Source organism: Macrobrachium rosenbergii, chromosome 3 (genome assembly GCF_040412425.1).
Source record: "Macrobrachium rosenbergii isolate ZJJX-2024 chromosome 3, ASM4041242v1, whole genome shotgun sequence".
Classification (NCBI taxonomy): domain Eukaryota; kingdom Metazoa; phylum Arthropoda; class Malacostraca; order Decapoda; family Palaemonidae; genus Macrobrachium; species Macrobrachium rosenbergii.
Window position 1 is genome coordinate 72,824,069 of NC_089743.1, and position 23,061 is coordinate 72,847,129.

Sequence of the window (23,061 nt, forward strand, 5' to 3'; positions counted from 1 at the left end):
TTACAAAACACCATATACAATATATGTATGTATATAATATATATATATATATATATATATATATATATATATATATATATATATATATATATATATATATATATAATGCAGATACATTCAGAAGTTCCATGAACTGAGGTTTGATGTTACGTTAACGAAGTAGTTCGAAAAGTGCGCTACATAATGGGACTCCATCAAGTACAGTCTATCCTTTTTGCTGTGTGTATGTGCGTAAACTATATAATATAAATAATATATATCATATACGATACAATATATATTACATATGTGTATGCATTTACACATCCATAAATTATAAAAAATTCACGCATAACAGCAAAATAAACAAAATCAAATTAAAACAAATGAATGAGTCTTAAAACATAAGCCAATTAACGTCTCCCACATGTGCCACGAGATCACAAGAAGATTCCAAAGCCTAAAATACCACAAGGTTTGAAATGAAATCGAGACACAATGCTACATAACTAAAAATTCTGACCAGCTCAATTCCTTTACAATCATTCCTTATATCGCATCTATACATGTCTTGCTTCTGAAGTTTCTTGTTTTATAAATCTCATAAAATGAAAATGAATTAACTCACTCGACAAAAACTAACTAAAAATACTGTTCACTATGCGACGATGATGTCAACTATATTAGCTGTAGCAGTTCACAATTCCACCACAAAGTGCAACAAGAATAACACACTTACCTTTGGAAGGCGTTCACATCTGTGGGAGAAATAAATAGGAATCAGACACTGTTGTGATGAGTGACTACTGCACTATATAATATCAATGAGGGTGTTATTTTAATAAACCTTTTTATTATAGTTACAACTATGTACACTATACTTAAAACTTCAATTTGAGGTTAGCTCGAACTAAAATTTAGCATTTGACTGTCAAATTACCTGAAACAAGACTATTATTTCTGATTTAAAAGGCTACCGGAATTACCAGGTAATTTTGATAACAAGAAACGACATCTGAAGAAGTAAAAATCCAAATATGGAAAAAAATTTTATCAAATTGCACAAAATATTTAGTGGTGCATAAGGAAATACTTTGTATACTGGCCCAAATTTTCTCTCTTAATACATTAATCTAAGAGACGTGACTTTGCAACATTTGAATTATGCATTTTAGAAATTACTGTACAAACACATGGCACTGACACGGCCAGAAAAACGTGTCGTACTTCAACCGTACATCATTCACGGTGCGAATTACCGTCAGAATAAATTCACAGAATACAATTAGCATTAAGTTTCCACAAAATCCAAAATAAATTCGTACAGATTTTTCTATTCGACCGTCTCAGGATGAATGGAGAAAAAATAGTATCTCTACAATAATAATTTTTACGGATATTTATTCTCGGGAAAATTCCGTTCGGGGAGTTTTCATATAAATTACTCTTGCTAACCCCGAGACTACTCATCACAAAACGTTCACTGTGAGAAAGAAATCGCTCGAACAGGTGCATTAGAACTCAACTTATGTTTATGTTGACACAAAAAAAAAGCATTCCCTTTAAAAAATTTTGCTGAACCTAAGACCTAACAATTCTTCAGGCTTTAAGGAGCTTCCTCCACATTACGTTCCTGCCGTGTTGCAATTTTGAGGCCAACTTGGAAATTCAGCCATTCTATTTAAGTAAAATTCCGAAAAAGAGATGAAAAACGCTGTTTTTATAATAAAAAAAACTAATGATTATTAAATCGAGGAACACATGATTCTATTGCTTGCAGTATTGAAACTTCATCTTCGAAACTGTTGTTGTAAAAATGTACTGAACAACAATTTCAATCAAGTACCGGTAAATAGTTACAGTAAAACAATTATGAAAAGGGCAACCCATCTGTGCTCATAATAACCGTACAACTCGGTACTACAATTTCGAAATTAACAAGGTAACGGCTTTAATGAAGGAACAACCAAAAGGTATACTGAGTAAAATGGCTGTATAGCTAAAATGATCAGACATCTGCAAGTACTCCGTATCATGAATCATCATCAATCTGGTTTAATGGGATATAGCAGTGAAAATCACTCGTTAGTTCTCCATTTAAAACGTTCGCTATGTATTGCATGGAAAGTGTATTTCTACAGTAGCGTTTTCATGTTCGATCACTACGGTTTTTCGATAAAAGTACTGTGAATGGGAGGTTCCCTCTGTGCGATGCGAATCGATATGGAGTCTGTTGTCGCTTTTATTTATTCCTCCATTCGAAGACCCCCAAAACAGAATATAGCGCCTTTTCTCCCGTCTCCTCCATTTCAAAACATGAATGGGCATGTCATTAAAATACCGATAGCCACTAACTGGATGCAAATTATCACAACACCAGCTCACCGGTAAAATAAAAATAAAAATAAATCGGGGAGAAGCTAATCCAGATTTATTTGACTTCTGCATAATTACAAGCTGCATTGAAATCTCCGCATTAAGCCTTAAACTCCAGAAATCATATTCAAACAACGGCAGGCCTTTGAAAAGAAACCACAAAATTATAATTCCCGTAGCAGTTACGAAATATATTTTAAGACCACATAAATATTGAGCAGTCCGAGTCACAATGTGTAGGAAGAGAATGTATTCCAAAATAAGAAAACAAGCTAATAATATTTAAATAGAAAACCGGGGAGTTGACATTTGCAGATATTTCTCAAAAGGCTAAACAATACCGGTAAGAAATTTCAGAAGGATATTTTTTTACGTAAATGCTTAACTAAAACAAAAGAAAGAGGGACAGCAAGTAAAATAACTAATGAGAGAAATAGTAGAAATTAGCTTTCATGTACGACAAAATCCAAGTAACAAGATTAAAATTATACATGACAATCGATACATGAGAGAGAAGAGAGAGAGAGAGAGAGAGAGAGAGAGAGAGAGAGAGAGAGAGAGAGAGAGAGAGAGAGAGAGAGAGAGAGAGAGAGAGAGATTCCGTACAGATAATCATCTGGAAGAGATTAACTGATTTATGAAATTTAGGCTGTCAGTGCTTGGGACAGTGAGAAGAGGGAGTTGCAGGGGTTGGACAGCAACGTAAAGAGATAAAATAACAAAGAAAAGGAAGTGCAAAGCTCTAAAGATGTAACTGGGAGAAAACTCTACACTTGCACAAAACTCTACACTTACACAAAACTCTACACTTGCACTAAGAAGTAACAGATGCTGGACAGCAAGACTGAAGAAAGGAAGCAGGAATGGAAGTAACGTACAAGGCTAAAGGTGGATGAAGCCGGGGGCCGAAAAGACACTGCAAACACCCTTTAGTAACACCTCTGTGAAGTGCACTGGCGGCACTAAACCGTCCCCCCAACCGCCACCCGAAGAAGAAAAGCTTAAAACATCCAACTTGCAACAGCCTTCGTATTTTATAAAATATTAATGTAAAAATATCTAATTATTATATATATGAATAGATAAACTTTACATTAAACCATATACAAGAGGAAACTGACTTACCACATCAAGGAGTCTTGGGATCCACATCCATTTCGACAGAAGCACAATTATTTAACATTCACAAAAATAAACACACTAACCGTACGACGCACCTGTCAATTAAAAAAATGGCAATTAGTTAAAAATCAGGAGGACTTTCAGCATAGGTTAGATATTGTGTTTTAATATAAGGGTTGTAAGACAGGTTAAATAACAGGTGTTAATGCAAGGACTGTACGGGTAAAAAGAGAGTGCACCGGTCCCGGGTGAAAGGTCCTAGGCATTTCTGTACGGTCCTGGAACAAACAAGTGCGATAGAGAAAGTTTTGGGGAGTTTGAATCGATTTTCCAATCTTCCTTTCCTCTGCCTTCTCTTCTTAGTCTTGCTTCCAAGAATTACTATTAAAAATAACTATTAAAATAATACCATTTTGGCATTAGCACTAATGAACAATATGAAAAATCCCCTCTTCCTGGCGTCTGAAAAACTGTCATTACTTATACCGTACCAGCAAGTGCCCGTTAATCTTGACAAAAAGTGCACAAAACGTTTACAAACGGCTCATCATTATTTTTTCCACTTACGCGCACTCAACCACTTACCTCCACTGCACACATACGTTTACGCTTGCTGGATATAAAAACCCTCATGTTCCAACACCTCTGTCACAGATCTCCAAATGACATAGCCTACTCTTTTCTTATTTCATACTTTCCCTCTGACCAAATCACCTTAAAACACTCCGATCCATTTATCCTTGTGTAGAACATGTTTTGCACAACTTTGTAAGTTTGCAATATATTTACATTCCTATCCCTCTCAAGTCATATTACTTAATTATCATAAGTAAGCTAATTATCTCAACAGCTACCATCATTCACATTGATAAAAACAAGTAAAAAATGCGCCGAAGTTTCTTCGGTGCAGTCGAGTTTTCTGTACAGCGTATAATGCTGTATGAAACTCTCAGCCGCGGCCCATGAAACTTTCAGCGATGGTTCGGTGATGGCCTGTGTTGTTGGCACCTATAGCGATGACAGACGCACGATCACAGCTAACTTTAACCTTAAATAAAAACTACTAATGCTAGAGGGCTGCAATTTGGTATGTTGGATGACTGTAAGGTGGATGACCCACATACAAATATGCAGCCCTCTAACTTCACTGGTTTTCAAGATCTAAGGGCGGACCGACGAACAAAGCCTGACACCTTACAACTAACCAAGATACAACCATTCTGCTTGGGAGCAGACTGTGCTTTCACTTTCACCTAACTGGATGCCAAACTCAAATGACTTATTCTTCAACACAGGAAAAAATCTAAAAATTAAGTCTTATTAGTAATTTTCATTTATAAATTTTTCCTAAAAGCAGTGCTGGGTATGGCGTTGCAAATATTTATGTATGTATACATACATATAGGCCTACACACAGTATAATACACACACATATATATATATAAAATATAGTTATATACTTATATGTATATATACACATTATATACATATGAGTGTATATATATATAAATATATATATATATATATATATATATATATATATATATATATATATATATATATATATATATATATATAGTATAATGCGTATATAAATATTATAAATATAGAAAAGATTTGTATATTTATATATATTCATATATATATATATATATATATATATATATATATATGTATTAAATATATTATGCAAATATATATACATCTATTTATATACAAAATTACATATATATATAAATATATATATACACATATATATTTATATATATACAAAAATCTTTTGTATATTTTATCTTTATATACGTATATATATTGTATTGTACACACACACACACACATATATATATATATATATATATATATATATATATATATATATATATATATATATATATATATATATATATATATAATGTGTGTATGTGTATAGCTACTTGAATCTTTCTAAAGTATATTATATGTACATATGCAGTCTATGTATATTATTATACTCACACATCTGTCTGTCTATGTAAAATCGTAATAAGTAACTGGGATATATTATACAGTGTGATTTGAATTATAATGACCACATAATTTGGGCAAGAAGTAAATTTTACGCTAATTCAGCATGATCCTGAGAAAATTCTAATTTTGCAGATAAAGAGGTGAAGATATTTCTCTTTGAACAATACACGGCTGGGGAATGCGGTACGGTGGTTCGTACTCAATGAACATACAGAAGTTTTGGTGCCGGCTACCATAAGGCAGTCAAAAAGATTTTAAACCTCTAATATCATGAGAGCAACCATTATCCTTTTCAAGAGGCACAGGTTTAAACTATCTAGCATATTACAAATAAATCTAAGATTATGTCAGCCTTGCGGTTGCTAAACAACCCATGTGATTTCATTCAAAAAGATTTGATGCTTTTTTCATATATCTTTTTTAAGGAAGTTTACGGAATTTTAAAAAATATTTTATGATACAGATCCTTTATTTTACAATTAAAAAGATGCTATTTTAGCTAGAGTTTGTTTTGTTCAAAATAAGGTAAAGCACATGAGTGAATTTTATCATGTATATACGTAATTAATCTAATCATAGTTATGTTGTATATTATGCAATAACTTCTGTTGGCTGTCAAGGCTATTACAAGTTTCCTTCTGACGTATCTAAAATGAAGAACGTAAATTTTAGAAAGTTAATATGGCTGGAATGTTCTGGAAGTTTTGAGTAACATCCGGTTTGTTTATTTGTTTTTTGCGTTATGAAGATATATGCACCAGGGTAATTATTCATGAATTTTTTGTTTAAACATGTATATTCCAACTTGAGTGTATATCACCAAGATTTTTTATCTATGTATCTTAGATAAGAAATAAAGATGAACTGAACTGAGCTGAACTGTCTATCTAAATATATATATAATTAAATAAAAATAAATATTATATATATATATATATATATATATATATATATATATATATATATATATATATATATATATGGTATGTAATATGTGAGCGCGCGTGCATGCAATTTGCAATCAATTAATCCCAAAGAAGACAGCAATAAGAAGTTAAAAAAAGCAATACTTGTGGTACGATTGCTTTTAGCGGTAATTGATTTCTTAATGTTAGTAAAACTTTGATCCAAAACTGTCCACTTTATTAGACGAACGTACCAGCACGGTTTTGTTTTATATAGTCAATAACATAAAGAGGCAAAAGGGATGGTACGTTAGTTTCCTTCAAAAAAGATTTTGTTAATCTAAGTGGACTGAAAAAAAAACATTAAAAAATGCTGACAGAGAGATCTATTTCTAAATAATGTTAAATCTTAAAAGATTATGCATCAATTAGTGGGCCTTGTGCCTTAAGTGTTGTCGTTATATCCACCGTCAACTATATAACCCAACAAAGTTCATTATCATCAAAAACTCTGAAACAAAAGCTTCTTACCAAAAAAGTAATTTCATTCTTCAAATGAAAGTTGTTTACTTTGAAAAAAGAAATTCATAGTGAAAGTGCATAAACTAAAGTATTATCTTTTGTTATTTGAAAAAATCTCTGTACTGCAGCTTATTCTGAAGTTGACGGGGGAACGCAAAAAGAACATTTGACCGCAAGGATGACTAATCATCAATACAAATATAATTATCAAGCCAAGTAACGAACTAAGCAACAAAGTATACGACCTGCAGCGCAACTACTGCTATTCAATTTTGGTTACACCCTCTAAAACATACTTCTTTCAGCCCTTTATGTTACGTAGGAAAAACTACTATTTCCTCGGAATTATCCTTACTATTCGGGACCAGGTAAACGGATAGGGTCGAGGCCGGTGCTTGTCAGGATATGAGCGTGCAAACTAATAATTATTACACATCATGTTCTAGGTGGACCCTTGGTAGCAACTCCTCATTCCGCCAACCACCCAAAATGAGATACTTGCATGTATTAACACAATTTTGTCCAAACCACGCCTTCTGTGCGAAGGGAAGAGCCGAGGCCTCAGAAAGACGCGCATTCCATTTAGTCTAACGTAACGTATGGCATGCCGTATGGTTTAAAACACTTAACAAGTTCCCTTACTTATTCCTTGAGCTAGTAGTGGAGGATGCGTATACTAATCTACAACACGTACAGGACAGAAGGCCGAGATGACAGAACAGTAAAAGCAGTGATATGGTCAATACTCATTAAATATAAAAAATAAAAAAAAAGTGGAAAAAAACACACAAGAAAGAAATTTACATTTTGAAAAAAGTCCATTCTCAAACTACTTACATGAAATCACCACATATATAGATGACTACTCAACTAAAAAAATTATCCCCATAAAAAATGTATCATATATAGGCCTACACATCGATAACGTTTAATAAATGCAAGGAAAAATACAAAATAGCAATCAAACAAAAAGAATTTTCTTATGCAATCTCGACAGAATGCCGAATACTTCCCACTAGAGGGAAATGCATCTAAGACACCCAGCTCCCTACTGTTGGACTAATCATTTCCTTGTTTTTTCGCACAAGAAGTGAGAGGTTGGAGGAGGGAAAATGTGCAAAGTAATCGGATTCAACTAAAAATGAATTTCTTAAAAATTACGTTTTAATATAAATAGCCTATTTTTAATTTACATTGTGCATGAACAGCTACTCACGAGGGAAAGCTTCTTATCATATAGTAAATTGTAACCAAGCGCGCATGAACCCGAGTGAAGGGGTTATGATTTTGGAAAGGTATTTTATTGTTAGATCACACTTACCCAACCAACAAAATGTAGGTGTTCGTACCCCTGAGAACACCTAAATTTTACCTTGAAGGGTAAAATGTATGAGAAGGATAAGGTAAACTGCTGAAACTCAAATTCCCAAACATCAGTTAATTGCACTTAATTGCTCAACAATTAACTTGTCGAGTTACCCCTGGATCATCGACAAGTCGGTTGTTCAAAAGTTAATTGTTCCATTGTCTGTTTTCAGCATTTAACACCAAGAACTAAAATTCAGTTGTTCTGCTTATAGCACAAAGAATAAAGTCAGTTGTTTGACAAATAAGTACTCCCTAAGAAGGAACTCCTCCACTTAATGTTTCATTTTATTGCTCATCTGAAGTACAACCATCAAGATGAATTATCATAATGATTTTTCTAAAATCAATTTTTTAGGTACTTACCCTCCATCATTAGCTTTATCTGCGGCTACTTGGCTCTGGTTCGATAAGTGTTAAAATTGAAGCAATCTTTAACGAGCGAAACGCTCCCAATAATAATGGAGGGTAAGTAACTAAAAAGTTTATTTAATCATAAAAATCATTATTTTTGAGGTGACACTCTCCATCATTTGCTAACTCCAACATTGTGTGCTGGAGGGCCAGAAATTTCCCTATAATCAGATATTAAAAATATCCTTATTGCTGCTTACCTGATGCATATGATCCCATGGCAAGTTCTTGCCAGAGAGGATCTTCATCAGGTGAGGTCCACTATTGCAAGGAGGTGGAACGTGGACCCTGAATATAACCACTGATTGAGAATGTGAAATGCAAAATGGCAAGTTTGGCCTCTGTGCCTCAGGCTGGAGAGTTAATGGGAACTAAAACCAAAATTAAGCATGATCCCCTACCTGAGTTTCTGTGGCATCTCACAACCAAATGAACACCACCAATTTCTTCCTGAAAAAGGTGGCTCTAGAGGAGCTCAGGGTGGCTTTCTCCAATGAGGAGTAATGGCTCTGCAACAGAAGTCCAACATTATTTACTCTGATGAAGTTCGTTTGTTCCTACCTATGAGAAACTGAGCAATTACAATAAAGCACAATCCTGCAGTTAAAACAAAGTAGAGTATGATATTACCATGTACAAACTCCAATACATAAGATTCCTCACTTACCCAGGATGGGATCAACAGAAAACCTATACCTGTTTGTAATATAAAAGGGGAAGACTAGTAAAAATCTTCCCTGTCACAACTATAGATGCTAGTGTACAGCAGCCCCTGCTGGGTAAAGATGACTCTCAAGCAGTTAGAAGAGAACAGAGAGTTACACCTCCACTGTGCAGCCAAGACTTGACAGTCGAGAGAGAGAAAGTAGTTGTCGTTCGGACATTGCACTTTAACCAACAAAACAATTCTCTGGAAACAATGCACAGTGTGCTTCCAGGATTAAGGATTAATAAAGAAAACCATGGTATCGAAGACCTAGGAACCTAAGGATTTTTGATGGTGCAAAATAGGTTCTTACACTTCTTCCTTAATGGCTAAGATGGGATGTATAAATCCCTATAGCCCTGACAGAGCATCAAAGAAACTCCTTTTCCAGGAGGCAGGGTCTCTAAAGCTGGGATACAGAAAACTCATCATCTTAGCATGAAAGGATGCCTAAAAAAATAGTTCTGTTCCAGTAAGTGAACAACCTACCAACGAATAAATCGCATGTAACCCCCCAGAATGCATGTTCTATGAAAGAGCCTTAAGAGAAGCCTTTCTCTGGGGTAGAAAGGAGGGCCGCTAAGGAGTCTTAAGCCAAAGACTAGGTTCCATAAAAGCCACTTAGCAGAATTTCCAGCAATCCAGCTGAAAAGCAAGAACAGTTTTGTTCAAGTCAGCACAGATTATAGCCTAGGTGTAGGAAACGGACAATCCTTTGTTATTTCTCAAGAAGTGCAGACCTTAAAACATTGTTAATCTTGTTAATATAGATACAGCTCCAGCTACACTGAACAAGAAATTATTATACTTATCTTTTTGTCAGAGAAAAAGAACCTAGATGACTAATAAAAGTCTCTGGCGCTCAGAAGCTAGACAACAGTTCCGTGAGGTTAGTTAAAGCATTTCGATATTTCCGCAAGGCTTTCCCCTACCCCGCCTGATGAAGCAGATTACTATGGAGGTAATGCCTAGGAACTCTACTGAAGTGTGGAGGGACTGGGAACCAATGCATCCTCTGCCACCAAAGTGCAATTAGAAACCTGGTGGAGTTCCTGGTAGTCCTCAACCCTGGTCTTTCCATTCATTGAAGAATAAGTTTGTATAAAGCTTGGAGCACATGGGCTTGGAGTTTGGAATGGCTAACAACCAGCACTTCCGAGGTCTTTGAGTTTTGAGCATATCTAGTTGCCATGGCCTCTGAGGAAAGATAAACGCAGGAAGTACCTCTCCCGGATGACAACATGTCTGAGCATACAGTCAGCCAGAAACAACTAGACATAAGTACAATATTCCTCTTCACTATACAGAGGCTAAAGATCTGATGATGACTCCCAAGGTGCCAAAATTATGCCCCATGCCTTCTAATATAAGCTAGAGAAGGCAAGCCTAAGGGGACAAATTACTTAAATCCCTTCTGACTAACCAACAACTCCTTAATGAGAAGACTCGTTTCAACTGGCAGCAACACCTTGAAGCAACCAGTTCCTGATAACCAGAACCCCCTCCTCACCTGAGGCAGCTACATACGGTGAGAGGTCTGGGTTCGAGGGACCTAGGGACTTCCCTGAGGGAAGCAAAACTGAGGTTAACGACCAATGAGGAGGAGAATACTCTCATGATTAACATAAGATCGTCTACTCAAGCTTGTGTCCGAAAACCTTGAACAGAACAGAATCAATCCCCATGCCAAGGTAGGTCATTCTTTGCGTAGGTTAGAGAGATGACCTCAGACCTTTTAGTAAGCATAGGGCCTTGCCAAGCCCAGTACAGACTCTCTTGCCCTCAAGCAAACCCTCTGGACATCACAAAGATACTGAAGTAACTTTACTCCTAATAAGAAAATATACATGAAGGGTATAGCACCCCAGCAAATACTTGGGGCAAGGAACTGAGCCCGAAAGCAAGAGCTCGACATTGATACGTCTTTCACCCAAAGAAGTTGGTGAACGAAGGCATGGAAGTGTGCATCGTTCATGTACCCCATAAGCATTCAAGTCCTTTCTCCAAAGAGGCTAAAGACCATGGAGGTTGACAACATGGAAAAAAGAGAAACAGTAGGCCACAGTGGTTGAGCCTGTACAAGTCTAGGACCATTAAAGACCATGGAGGTTGACAACATGGAAAAAAGAGAAACAGTAGGCCACAGTGGTTGAGCCTGTACAAGTCTAGGACCATCAACCAAACTCCTATGCCTGGCACTAGGAATAGCCTGTGTAAAAAGCTGTTACTTCCTCTAATGCTGCCTTCGGTATTATTTTATTTATGGACATTAATAATGTAGCGTATTTTAACTTAGTTCACTATGTTAAGGAAGTGTTTTGTAGTATTTCTGTATAATATTATCTGTCGCAAATGCCTAGTTCTTATAAAAATCAAGAAAATGCTAGTAGTTCACCTGAAAAAGTTTAAAGTCAAATGTTATTCTTTTTCATGGGCACGGCAGCTCTGTAAAATCATTTCTACTAGGTAGTGCTTCGTAAATCTCATTCTAGTAGGTGGTAAATTTATCTTCTCAATACGTCTATATAGAACCAATCTGTTTTGGTTGTTGTCCACCTTTCAACTTCTGTTATTGGAAGTAATTTTATGACATCTTAATATTTGCCTTCTACACCAATCATCAGTATCCTGAGTTTTTTCATTTGTTTATTTGTTATCGACCACCACCAAATCACCTGTTTCATCTCTTGTCGCTTAACTCTTATTGATTTTCAGCCAATAACAAACGTTTTTGGAATTACGTAATACTTTTGACGTTTTGCCATTCGAAGACAGGTGCTTCAGGCCACTGTTTCGACAATTAGCCAATCTACAACTGCCATCTACAGATACCCGATTCTCTCCAAAATACTATGGTTTGCTGGTCCTCAAAGAGATGATGACGTCAATTGTCACACTTTATGTAACTGGCTGTCAATTTATGACGTTTTCATTGTTAACCAATCAGAAACAATACGGTTCCAACAGACCAGGATTTTCTTTTCCGCCATCAGTTTAAAGGTATGGATAGTGAAATTCAGTTGTGTGACTCTTGTGAGCTCAATTATTTTGGGTAATAGGCAAATATCATGGTGGTATATCCTGAACATGCAAAATATGCATATGATTTTTTCCGTCAACATTCTGTGTTACCTTGGAGTGTTCAGTGTCCTAAGTGTCAGAAACCATTACTTTTTAGGAAGATAGCTTATTTGGGTATTGTAGTTCTACTGTGGTGATTGCTAAAACAAAGAAACGCCGGCGATGTGGGTATCAAGTTCAGATTATAAAGGTACCTTTTTTAGATGGTACTCATCTTCCTGCTTGGAAACTATTATTATTTATTAATCATTGGGTCAATAATTGTAGGAACCATCATACTGTAATAGATTCTCTAAAATTAGTAGAGCAACCAGTGTTGATTGGCATAGTTTTTGTTGTGTTGCTGAATATTATTTTGATAATCAAGAACCAATTGGTGGTGATGGTGTTATAATAGAAATAGATGAATCTCATTTGGCAAACGTAAATTTGACAGGGGCCGTCCTCTCAGTGATATTTGGGTTTTTGGGGGATTGAGAGGGAATCCAAGAAATTTTATACTGCCTTTAGTGGAGCTTTTGCCTTGAGAACGCTCAGCTGAAAATCTTTATCTCCTTTAATTCAAATATATTAGAGTGGCTCGTGTATTAATAGCGACAAGTGGCATCGTATAATAAGCTGTCATCTCTTTAAGGTTATATACATAACACGTGAATCATTCGGAAAACTTTGTAGACCCTGATAATTCATTGGTGCATAATGCATAAAATGTTTGAAAGATTGGAGGGGATCTCAAAGAGTGGATCAGGGCCTGGAAATCGCTCACAATATTTTAAGCAATATATATCTCGCTATTTATTTCTAAAAAAATACCTGAAAATCAGCGAATACATTATTTTTGTAAAGCTGCTGCATTGCCAGCCCCTCCTCAAGGAGAGAGGCAACGGCCCAAGAGGCCACAGGAAGAGGAGGAGGAGGAGGAGGACCAGCAGCCCCATTGTTCAGGCTTGTAAGACTGAGAGTAATGGTGAGTATAATATTTATTTCTGTAATATTAGGTACCGATCCATCAGGTATTATTTTAGTTATGGACATTAATAAGGTAACCTAGTTCTTATACAACCAAGAAAACATTAGGTTAGGTTAGTTAGGTTAGGTTAGGGGGTGGGGGGCCTTGCTTTCCTTTTGTGGCGAAGCCCCATACATCCAGGTGCAGATATATTCAGTGACAGGGTTAGGGTCAGAAAAATTAAGGTTAGTTTAGTGTACAACTACAATGTGACAGGCAATAACTAGTCATACTAGTACATTTGTATGCCATTTCTCATCATGTAAAATTCTTGGCTGTAGTTTCCATTTCCAGTGTTTTATGTATTTCCAATTCAGTGTATAGCTGCATACCGGTCCATTTTTATATGTTTGAGTGTTATATTTAGGTTTTTTCCTCCATTTTGCCTCCTGTTTTTATTTCATACTTTGTCTCCCCACCCAAACCTCGCTTCCTAAGGAGTGGTCCCCAGATTGTTATCTCTAGGGGAGTGGGTAGAAGGATAAGTATTCATTTGCGATGGAAATAAATTCCCAAAATCATTCAAATCACATCATAATACAACAGAAAACCTATATTTTATGTTGAAAGCAATTAATGTCCATAAGTAAAATAATACCCTTGTCTTCTAATGGAAAAAAGACTTACTGATCAACACCTGTCTCTTCTCTAGGATGCTCTATATGACTGAAAGGTCAAATAGGCAGTGAATTCCTGAAAGGAATGCAAAACAACCTTCCAAAAAACTTCCTTCACCAGGGAGTTCACAACAAGTATTCCCTCACTTGAGCGAAGAGGTCCAATCTGGAACCACTAGCACAAGGGCTCAATGAGCTAATCAGATTTAGGAAATGTGATATAGCCTAGTTGAGGAAATGCACAACCCCCTTTGGTAGAAGAAAACTGGATCCTCTCTGCCAAAAAGGACACTTTTTCCCTCTTGAACCCAGAAGGAAGACTGAGGAAGGAGGTAGAATTGCCCAGAGTGCGCTTATAGAAAGAAGAGGTGGTGACTTCCCTCAGTGGACTGGGAAAGGAAGAGAAAAGTCTGCAGTGTCTCCCTGCCTGTCCCTGTAGCTATCGAAAACAGATAGCTTGTTGTCTATTACTTCCCATAGGATAAGCTGAGGCATGAGCTGGTTCATCTATCCCATCCCAAAAAAGACCCTGTTAAGGAAACAAAAACCTTTAGGACTTATCAAGGAGGGAGTCCACCAAACTCTTACAAACACTAACAGTATCCAGCACAAAGCACTGAAGAGAATAGCTTCAATGGCGTTAGCCAAATTTAACACATATTCTTGGGCTCCTGAAATGAGGAAAGCAGCTTAGCAGACACAACCGCACCTCTCTCGGCTGGAAAAACAAGGACCCTAACAGCTGGATCAGGAAAACGGAGACAAAAAAAAAAAAAAACCCAACTCGAACACCATAGTCCTCCTAGCAGACGGCAATGGAGACCAGACAGGCCTTTCAAAAGGAGAATCTTTGGCCAAACATTCCCACTGAGTCCCGTCTCCTAAGTACAGAAACAGATAAATTAAAGGAAGGAATGAGGAACTTTTATAAGCACAACTGAATTAATTCCTTAAAACTGACGGGATAGACTAAATGTTCCCCTTCCTGAAAAGGAGGCAAAGGAGAATGCTAACAGGAAGGGCAAGGACAAAAGTAGCCCTAGAAATAAATGGTCTCCCAAGATCAGGAGCTGAAATTCTCCTAATCCAGCTGACAGAGAATTAAAGTCAAAAGCTCTCTCATTTATAGGTCTCACACACTCCTTATACAGACTCGCTGAAGCATCACGTGGATTCAATGAAGCTTCGGACTAGCTAATGCCCATGCGGAGTCGCTGACATAAGTGAGGACTTGCAGGCAACCGTTAGAACTCGTTGGAAGCCATTCAGACTTGCAACCAACCATGCGAACCAGCTGACACCCGAGCAGACTCTCTGCAAGCTAAGAGGCACCTGCTGACTCGCAGACAACCGTGCGGATTCGCCTGACAACTTTGTGGACTTGCCGCCAGCCATGTGGACTCCTGAGGACTCTCAGAAAACCACCAGGATTCACCACCAGCCATACGGACACTCGTTGACTCACAGACAACTGTGCGGACTCGCCACATGCCACCCAGACTCACGCAGACTCGCATACAACCATGCGGACTTGCCACTGTCCCTTCAGACTTGTTTGGACTCCCAGACACCCATGCTAACTCTCACTGTTTGTCGGAAACTCAAGGACTAATGAGCAAAAACTAATAACTGGCACACTTAGCCTAAGCTTGAAAACTAACATAACAGTGGCCATGTCAAAACAAACTTGGACCATCGGTGATAAAAGGGGAGAACTAGCACGAACACTGACTCTGATAGCTAACTACAGACTCAGGACTGCTAGCAACGGAAGCCTGCGCAATGCCATGGGCGCTAGCAGGAGCGAAGCCTTGCGCTAGCTGGCATGGCGCCTTGCACCCTGGTAGGTGCGGCGCCTTGCACCCTGGCAGGTGCAGTGCCCCTTGTATCCTGGCAGGCAAGGCACCTCACATGCTGGCAGGAGTGGTGCCTTGCATGCTGGCAGTACTCACAACGGATCGCGATCGGTTATCTGGCTCATACGAATCACTAGAATATCCGGTGGACAATGGGGTCAAACACAAGATCTAGACCTATAATAACTGTCCAATGCAACCACGATCTAACTCTGTCCATGGAGGACTGAAACCAAAGGCAGGAGACAGAGGGCACAGTCCGAGAACATCCTGGGATGTTAGTCCTCATCTGGAAACACCCGGGACTACCAGGTCTGTTGGCAGATGGAGCCAATGGGACAGGGCAAGGTTGCATCCGCCGAATGGCCAAAGGAACAAGGGGACACTGTCCCTACCAATGCAATGGACACATACATGTAACAACTCATATAGTTATATACAATTCAATTCTGGATTAAACCAATCAATCTAATTGCATTAAATCTAGCCTACTACCTGAGCTGATATTTGGGTGTAGACGGATCAATATCTGCTAAAGAAGAAACTATAGACTTCTCTCTCTTCTTGACCAGGAGTTAATTCTGAAGAAAACCTAGATTCAGGACTATTCTTTTACTCTCTCCTAAATCTATTTTTCTCTTCTAATTTCGCAATTTATTATCTTTAACCAAAGACCAATACATGCAATGATCATGAAGGTTGTCAGAATTGTAAATTATCTCTCGATGATCATGCAAGTTCGTGCATATGTCAATTAATAAATACACACGTCAATTACCGATCTTGCAATGATCATGAAGGTTGTCAGAATCGTATAAAACTTCTCAATGATCCATACAAGTTCATGTTATGTACATCAATTACCAATCTGGCCTTGTAACTTACTTTACAAAATCTAACAGATTTTGAAAAGGAAGACAGAGAAGAAGAATCCACATTGCCAAATACAGACCAAAACCATACGATCCATTGTTAACCCAGAAGACAAACACAAAGTTTAGAACACTTGTCCAAACTACTGGCCTCATTCACTGACAAGAGACGACTGATGCGCCAAAACACTCACTGTCTCTCCCCCTCCCCCTAAAGGGTGGGGAATAACTATTGGGAGAGTTCGCTTGTTAATGACTGTTTCAATTTTAACACTTGCTGAACTGCGCCATGTAGCTGCAGATAAAGCTAATGATTGAGGGTAAGTTTCACCTCAAAAATACAGCTAGTAAAACAGGCAAGAAGAAACTGTTTGGAATGGTTCCTGTATATTAAAGACAAACAATAAGATCTACTGAAAATTTTAGATATGTGAAATGTTGTTTAGCATCTGTGGCTGGAATGGAATAATAAATACGTACAACAGCAAAATAGTAGTGATATCATGCAGGAGATGCAGCAAATGTTGGGGCTCCATAACTGTCCCCGAAGATGAGAGAACAAGCAAAGACTAATCGCAGCACAGCACAATAAAAGAAATTTAATTGGGTATCCCTGAAAAAATGGCAATGCTGCAGCAGTGAAACTCCATGACAAGACAAGAATCATAAACATTATATCCACCAACTAAAATGTTGAACCTGCCCTCCCAGTTATTCCCTATGATCTACTATGAGATTCAGGGCCTCTGTAACAGTTTTTTGGACTTTGCTCCTTATCAAAGCATCGGATGTAGCTGAGAGTTGACATATGTATATTTTACAACCACACACAAATTTTGTCAGCATTATCAATAACCTAAACCCGATAGTTTTAATTTTTATAGAGTAAAAATTATCTAGCCGACGCCACGGCCAATGATTACGAGCCAAGAGTCGAAAAACATTCATTATGTAAGCAAGGTAAACAATGTTTGACGAAATGTTGCCCCACCCATCCACCAGACAGAAACTCATTCACCTTGTTCCATCGGCTCTGAAACCCATAGCAGTCAAGAATGGCTAACAGGATTTGGAATTACTGTATCCCCGTGGATTTAAAACTGCATTTGTCTTACGACTTGCAACTTTATACAGTCAAGATAAAGCCCGTGGCCATACTTACTATAGCCTGAATAGGTAATTATTCAGTTTCTAGTTTAAATCCAATGTTTATGGTCTGATTTGTATTTAGCGTAACGTGATTATAATACTTGTAATGTCATTCAGGATTTTGAACATTTCCATTAACTATTCACTATGCCACCAAGAGAGAGAGAAAGAGAGAGATTGTATGTAAACAGTCTTTATATAACTATTTTTGTTAAAATAAGATTTTTATCCAAAGTAAATACAAGCTTATATGTGCCAAAATCTCCAGCAGACCAACGGATCATCCGATATAATTTTTTTTCTTTATCTTCAGCTTCAACATCGGCAATAACATACCCAGTTGCCATAATTTGTTAGCTTAATGAAATAACCTATCATCTAATGTTAAACTTAATTTCTGAGGAGGCCATGGCTTATTGCACAGTGAAAAACATGACAAAGACGTTGCGAATGGCGGAACGATACATAGATGTGGGTATCTGTGCTAGCGTAGTAATACTACTGTAGCAGCAGTGCCGCAACAGTAGTAATAGCAGCAATATACATGAATTAAACGTTTAGGCTAACTGCTGGGATCCTTGAGGATCATTTAGCACTTCTTACAACTACTCAAGAAATGAGTTTTTATAGCCAGAAGTTAAATTTTCTAATCCAACAACGCCCATGATAGCCTTCAGTGTTATCCTGAATTATAACGAGGCCAAAGCGGGTGGAGTTCTCATGAAGTCATCATTCTGACGATAATTATTGGTGGAAGGTTTAAAGCCAAAATACAGTACCGGCTATTTTGTTTTTTCAGCAAATAGGTAGATAGCTAATAAATAAAAATTGCTTGACATTGATATAGTAGTTATCAAACCAAGCTTGTCTACTATGGTTTTGAAAATTACCAACTATTCCCTACATCTTGTTAATCTGATTGTGACCTTAAAGTAGACTGTAATTTTTAGAAACTTATTTTTGGGAGTTAGACTAATAATCGAAGTATTTTTTGTATTTATTAACATATTTTGTTGGTTTGTTCATTATGACAATTACCAGTGGAAAGGTTTCAGAGCTCATAAAGGTGTACTGCTTTGCTTGTATTTCAATTTTTGTCATTGTTGCCAGAGGTCTATCCTTCGTTATGTATAGTCAATCATCCACCGAAAAAGTGGGAAGAAATGTTGTCATAAGTTACGCAACGAGTGCCGAAACCTTTTCTGAGTATGTTGGCCTGTCTTTCAAAAAAAGTCACTTTTACATTACAAGTACCAAATTTATTCAACCTACGTAATGCAGAATACAGTCAAAATTTATGAGTAGATATAATGTGTATTCTGAATAAGCGTTATATTTATGAAATGCATAGATAAAAAGTTATTGCGAAAAAACCGAGTTACAGAGGCCCTGAATCTCATAGTAGTCATCCCTAATTGCAGAAAACAGTCAAAAGGAAATGAACATGCACAATCTGGGATCACACACATGATGAACAAGAAGGTAGCACCTACTCTTTTCTGCACACAACAGCAGAGGTAGGAACAGGGGAAGAGCTCAAGACCAGCCTTGTGTTTCAGATGTAAAAGGGCAGAAACTAGTTTACAAGCAAACTCCCACCCACAGGTGTGCAAATGACATTATCAACCTCCAAAGAAGGAAAGGGTTCACTCAAAGTCTGATTGAATTTCTTGTGAGAGGGCTTCCAAGAATTCTTCCACCCCTGAAAGAAGGGCCAGAAGATATCAGACGATATGCACTTGCATTTTTTACCTTTGTCTGAGAGTTTTACTCTTCTCTACTAATGTATAAGACATCACAGCATGAGGCAGCATTGGACTTTTTCCCATACCCACCTATCTCTTCTGCAAACCTAATCAGGAGTATAAATGTGAAGTCTGGAATAATCTTTGTGGCTTGGCAGTAAACTGAGACACTGAACCACAGGTACACTCAGAGAATGCTATCAAGTCAAGAAACGGTCTGGAGAGCCATCATAATCACAGTCTCCAACACAGCTCCTCAGCTGTGATGAAGGTAGCACCCTCCTGTTATAAGCTCTCCAATGAAAGGTAGTTAGTCAGTCCACAGACTGACACATCCAGCGCCATAGAGTAACCTCCGTGTCTTCTGGCACATAATATCTCATCTGGAATGAAAGCAACTGGCAAGGAGTTTACATGATCTGCTTCTGGTGGAGGTGAGGAAACTTCCTGACCCACAGATAAGGGCATTAACCTCCTCCAAAACACCACCTGTCAACTGTGACCATGGTAACGAGACTGAGGGTCATGCCTCTTAAGTACTCCTGAAGGTTATCTGTCTACTACACTGTCAACTGTATGAAGCCGTAGTCGCCTCACCCAGGTTATTTCATGAAAAATGGGCAAAATCATATCTGAAAACTGCTGCTCTAACTCTGCTGGAAGAGGTTCAAAAGGAGGAGGACTGTCCAGTCCCATTACATCCCCTTGGGCATGAGCTCAAGGAGGAGGAAGTCAAATCCAACAATGAGGACAAGGAAGATGATGATGAAGGGTAAGACTGACGCCGGCACCTCTTCCCTTCTCCCCACTGGTCACACTTGCTTTACACACCATAGGGCTGGTTCAGACAAGAAATGTAGTCAAAATCTTACCCACCTGAGGGTCCACTACAGGGAGAACCACCACAATATGAAGATCCCCTACCTTCACAGTGGGTGAAGAAGGTGAAACACCCATGGACCCATCAGAACTACCTCTGCCAAGGGCTCAGGTGTTTTGACTCTCCTCTTCTCCACCAGGTTGTCCAGAAAGCAGTGAGAGATGGACTACCCAGGATGTTCAAGGTAGGCCAAACTTTCACAGGTATATTTCAATGAAGATGTTTTCCTATGGACACTGGGAGCAACAAAGTTATGATCACAGATATCAGAGGGTTACACTGCTGATGGAGTATCTCCCTCATCAGCTGCTATATCCTCAGGCAAATGGTGATGGTCAGGTTTTTCAGGCTTTGTACTACCCACCCTCACAGGAGTTGCACTTAAAAAGGGAAGAGGGATGGAAGAAGGGGTAAGAAGGAACTAAAAGGTTCATAGGCATCCCCAGAGGGGGGTTTCCTATCAAGGAAGACAGCAAGAGCACCTTTTATCGTCCTTCTCTTCCCAACCCTAATTCACTGTGATGAAACCCAGTAACTACATTCCTTGCAAGGAGAAGCCCTTGAGCACGACTTTCTCCAGCAAGAAGCACATACAGAGTAAGGATACATCATTACAGCAACTAGCCTATGTCCTTTGCAGCAACATTCATGTTTTTTATACATTTAAGTATAAAACAAGAAACAAGAAAAAGGCACCAAAGGAACACAACAACACACACAAAAAAGACAACGGGCAAAATACTCATCCACTCCAAGCTTTCAACCACCAGTCAGACAGAAGAGTAAAGCAAGTATTCCATAACAGGCCAAAGACAACTGAGTGCAACATTCAGTGACTCAACCCCATCACAGGCTGACCACCTGGTTAACTTCTGTACCTTGTTGCCAAGTTCTGACCAGCTTCCAGTTTGTACTGAAAGATATTCCTAGATAAAAGGACCTGGTTTGTATTCCCATATGCCAAAAAATCACACTGAAGCTGGCCACTTGGAATGGTCTAAGCATCTCTTAAACACATCATTTCATAGCTAACACTACTTAGGCTCTGTGTCCATTTGCTGTGAAACTGTAGTTTTCTATGTGTTTTCTCAGATAAGTAGTGCTATTTTGTTTTACAAGTGGCAAGCGACGATCTGTTTGCAGTAGTAATGGAAATGGTGTCAAGTTCCCAAAAATCAATTTCTTTGGAAGTTGAGTTAGAAGTGATGAAGCATGGTGAGAGCACTGCATGGTTCGTTACTTTAGGTCTTTATGACAGCTATGTCATACAATTTGCGGCAGCAGTAAAAAATTAAATCGTGTCTGGTGTCCCTTTAATGCTGCTAAACATCCTATATAAAATATTTTCATAATAAAATAAAGTTTCGTATATATTTACCAAGTAATTACATAGGTATAGTTTCTAACTCGCACAGCAGCCTTTATTTAAAAAATCGTGGAACCACTTTGATATTTTAAGTGTAGGTGACAAGCCCCGCCCACTAACAGGAGTATGGAAATGACTTAGCAGAAAACCTCAATCCTTTTGTGCCCTAATGTCCATGAGAAGGGAGGAGGGTAGGCTCCAATTCTGTAATTGCTTGGTAAGTATAAATGAAAGTTAATTTTTATTATGGAAATATCATTTTCATATAAGTAACTCACCAAGTAATTATATAGCTGAATCTCACACAGAATAGGGGTAGGATACATGGAAATATTCTAATCCAGAACATGAATACTGCATTGCCTCTGGTTGGTGCACATCTTAACCTGTAGTGACATGATGGTAAAGCCAAGGGATGCCTCTACTTAAGTGGGAGCTTTGCAGTGAAGGATAGGGACGATGGCTAGCAAAGCATATATAAGTGCCCTTGCCTTGCCCTGGGCACAGTATACCAATATAAAAAACAACCAGACTACACTGTTACCTACACTGAAAAACACTGGGACTGATGGGTACTCCAGGTACACTGTACCACCTGGCTCCCAAACATTCAACACCTTACTTCAAAGGTGAAGAGATAGTGGGAGAAAAAGAGAGATTCCTATGCTTCCTTCCTCAATACCATGCCAGCCACTGAAAATGGCCCCAAGGTACTGCAATTTGCAAACACTGTTATAATTTCTTTCAAATAGTGAGACGCGAAGATCAGTAATACCTTAAACCCCTAGCAAGACAAAGAACTCTTTCTTCTTTCTCACAGCCAAATTATCCGTTAAGGTCTTAATGGAGAAAGAACAGGGCCAGGGCTTGGAAGGATCCTCGTTCTTGGCTAAAAATCCAAGGGTAAAGTAGCAAACTGCTTCTCCTTGTAAAAAACCTACCCTTTATCAATGGCTTGGATCTCACTAATGCGCTAGCAGTAGCCAAGGCCACTAGGAAGAGAATCTTCTGAGTAAGGTTTCTGAGAAGAGAATCATAAACAGAAGAGGACCTGGTCAGCCACTTAAAAACTATGACCAAGTTCCAGGAG

General features: G+C 38.0%; 1 long non-coding RNA gene across 1 annotated transcript in view; it reads right to left on the bottom strand.

Moving 5' to 3' along the window:
- Positions 1 to 237: 237 nt before the first annotated feature.
- Positions 238 to 23,061, bottom strand: part of LOC136825772 (uncharacterized) — a 28,596-nt gene continuing 5,772 nt past the window's right edge. Inside the window, exons 2-3 of the long non-coding RNA XR_010849453.1 lie at positions 3,481 to 3,572; positions 238 to 737 (exon numbers count right to left, since the gene is read on the bottom strand). This is a non-coding gene — a long non-coding RNA (uncharacterized lncRNA). The remainder of the gene's footprint in view (positions 738 to 3,480; positions 3,573 to 23,061) is intronic.